Genomic DNA, 3,042 nt, shown 5'->3' with positions numbered 1-3,042 from the left:
AGCACTTCACACCCAGTAGAACGAGAAGAATCAAAAAGTCAGATAATAAAAGTATTGGCAAGGATGTGGAGAATCAGAACCCTATACACTGCTCTTGGGAATGTAAAATGCAGCCACTTTGGGAAACAACCCAGCAGTTCTTTAACATGTCCACATTCAGTTACCATATGACCCAGCGTTTCCCCTCCTTGCTATATACTCGAGAAACGATTGCCTATGTCCACGCAAAAACCGGTACGTGAACGCTTGCTGCAGCATTATCCAAAATAACCAGAGGGTAGGAACAGCCCCAACATACACCAAAATGATGAGTAGATAAACAAAATGGGTTAGCACCACCCAGTGGAGTATTACTGAGCCATTAAAAAAGAACGGAGTATTGATACATGCTACAACATGAAGGAATGTTAAAAACATTGCACAGAGGTAAAGAAGCCAGTCACCAAAGACCCCATATCATTTGATTCCATGTATGTGAAATTCCATAATAAGCATATCAGTAGAGACAGAAAGGAAATTACTGGTTGCTCAGGGCCCAGGGGTAGGACGGGGGGGAATAGAGGGAGTGACAGCTTAGGAATAGGAGGTTTCTTTTTCACAGAATGAAAATGTTCTAAAAGCAATTGTGGCAGTGGCTGCATATATCTGTGACTATGCTTAAAACCCCTGACTTGTACATCTTAAATGGGTGAATTGTTTGGTATATGAATCTCATCTTAATAAAACTTTTTAAAAATAATGGTAATAGTACTCTTTGTCCTCTTCATATCTCAAAGGGTGTTTGCGAATTTCAAATGAGAGAGTTTATTTGAAAATACTTGGTAGTCTATGGCCATAACACCCTGAAAGCGCCTGATCTCGTCTGAAAATACGTGGTACCCTATGCTGTTTTATACAAATGCAGCCCATTATATTCCTGAATGGGACCAATCATCTTTTCCACCTGCACCTGTCAGTGCAGAACTCACAGGCTGCCATTTCTAAAAGTACCTTAGCCCCCAATTAGATTTCCTTTTCTTCCGTCATTGACAAATTCATCCATTTCACCCTTGAAATAGCTCTGCATAATAGTTGCTTGTGCAATGCTTCTTACCATCACAGCCTTTTTAAAAGAGGAAATAACATTTCTTTTATATGTTTTCCTAAAATTCAGCTCAAGTGTTGCATAATTACCACACATACTAAGTTCCTCGCTGCATCAACCATGAAGTCCCCATGGTGTGTATAATACTGTGCTAACCGGTAATCATTCTTTCCTCTCAAGTTCCCAACCCCCTCATTATATCCTGGCCATCGCTATGCTCTCCAGAGCCGCGGTGAGCAGCAGTCTGAATAGGCAAAAGGAGATGAGAAAGACATTTGCTCAAAGTGGGGAGGTTGAGAACAATATTGAAAGCATCTGGTTCTTGGCCAGGTGGGCGTATGAAGGCAGCAGCGGCGCACCATTTTCAGACAGAAGGAGGGAGGAATCAAGTGACCCTTTCTGGTGGCATTTTCTTTACTTGGCTGACCGGGCCAATCCTGCAATCTAAATAACCTTAGCTTCTTCATCCAGTTATACAGCCTTGGACCCCAGCCACGTTTCATCTGGCTTGCAAGCTGCCGATGCCCTCTTGATCTCTTTTTTACATTTTGCAAATAGTATCTAATGGTAAGAGCTTTTTTGTAAAGCTCTGTGTACCTGGCATGGTGCCAAGAAGTGCTATGTTCCTTATCATGACTGCCTTATAAGGCAGATGGCAAAACTGAGGCCCTGAGATACTTAGTCACCGGAGAAAGTCACGCAGCTGATGGATGTGGCACCAGGGCTCCAACCCTGATGCCGTTTGAACAGCAGAGCCCATGCTCTTCATCATTGTTCTGTGCTGCACGTGGGAAACTAGTGCACTCTAACGATTTCCAAATTGTTACACATCAAGGCATTTCCAGAATGTGTGAAGTTTTCCTACCTCTGCTTTTGCATATTAGCCTGGATCTGGGAGTATGTATTGCCCCTCTCTCCCAGAGACACCCCTTGGTTGAGCCTCCAAAACAAAGGGAGCCTAGACATCCTTGGTTGCAGACAGCAGTTTTTATAGAGGAAGTGTGGAGTAACAGCGCCCCCAGGTGGCCATTTTTATTTTCTCATGTGGCCCTTAGGCAAGAAGTGGGAAGAAGAAAGCTGTACAGCTCACCTGATGGCTTTTGTGGTATGCGCCCAGGGGATCTGGCTGTGGACCCGGGCAGATTCCAGGCCTGGACTCTCCCACCGTGGCTGAAACCAGAAGTGCAAAGTCCTGACGGAGGTTTGAAGATCCATGCAGACCCACAGGAAATCTGAAGGCCTCGTGGCCTTCAGGGGACCGGGGACAACACCCCCTGCCACTCACTCTTGGTCCCACACCTGCATCTCCGCCAGTGGAGCACCAGCGCTAGCTAAGTTTTGTTCCCTTGATGGGGAAAAAAAAAAATCACCAACCCTGGGGTAGGGGTGAGAGCGGGAACACTAATTCATAGTTGTTTTTCCCAAATTCATGTGAAATATGTCCATCCGGTCTCTCCCTGATAGCAGGTGTTTCAAGGAAAAGAGAAGAACTTAGGGATGCTAAGAATCAGGAGTATTGGGGAAGGCAAGAAATAGAGAAAGGAAGAGGAATCAAAGAGAGGAGAAAAGGGGGAGGGAGAAGGGGAGACAGGAAGGGCCCAAGAAGAGAGGAGGGGGGTAGCCCAGACCTCCCTGCAGTCTGGCTCAGTCCCCCTTGCCCCAGGCTTCAGAAGCAGGAGAAGCCTGCAAAGACAGTGTGTCCAATACACAAGATATCTCAATGGCTTCCCACTGGCCTCCCATCTGGCTTCATGTATAGCCTGGGCTCTCCAGAGAAGCAGAATGAATAGGGCAGAGAGGTGGGTAGGCGGATAGACTTACTACAAGGAATTGGTTCATGAGATTTTGGAGCCTAAGAACTCACGATCTGCAGCCAGTAAGCTGGAGACTCAAGAGCGCCAGTTGTACAGTTCCAGTTCAAGGCTGAAGGCCTGAGAACCAGGACCCTGGATGGTGCA

This window comes from Neovison vison, chromosome 2 (assembly GCF_020171115.1).
Source record: "Neovison vison isolate M4711 chromosome 2, ASM_NN_V1, whole genome shotgun sequence".
Lineage (NCBI taxonomy): Eukaryota > Metazoa > Chordata > Mammalia > Carnivora > Mustelidae > Neogale > Neogale vison.
The sequence above is the reverse complement of the archived record's forward strand: the minus strand, read 5'-3'. Positions refer to the sequence as shown.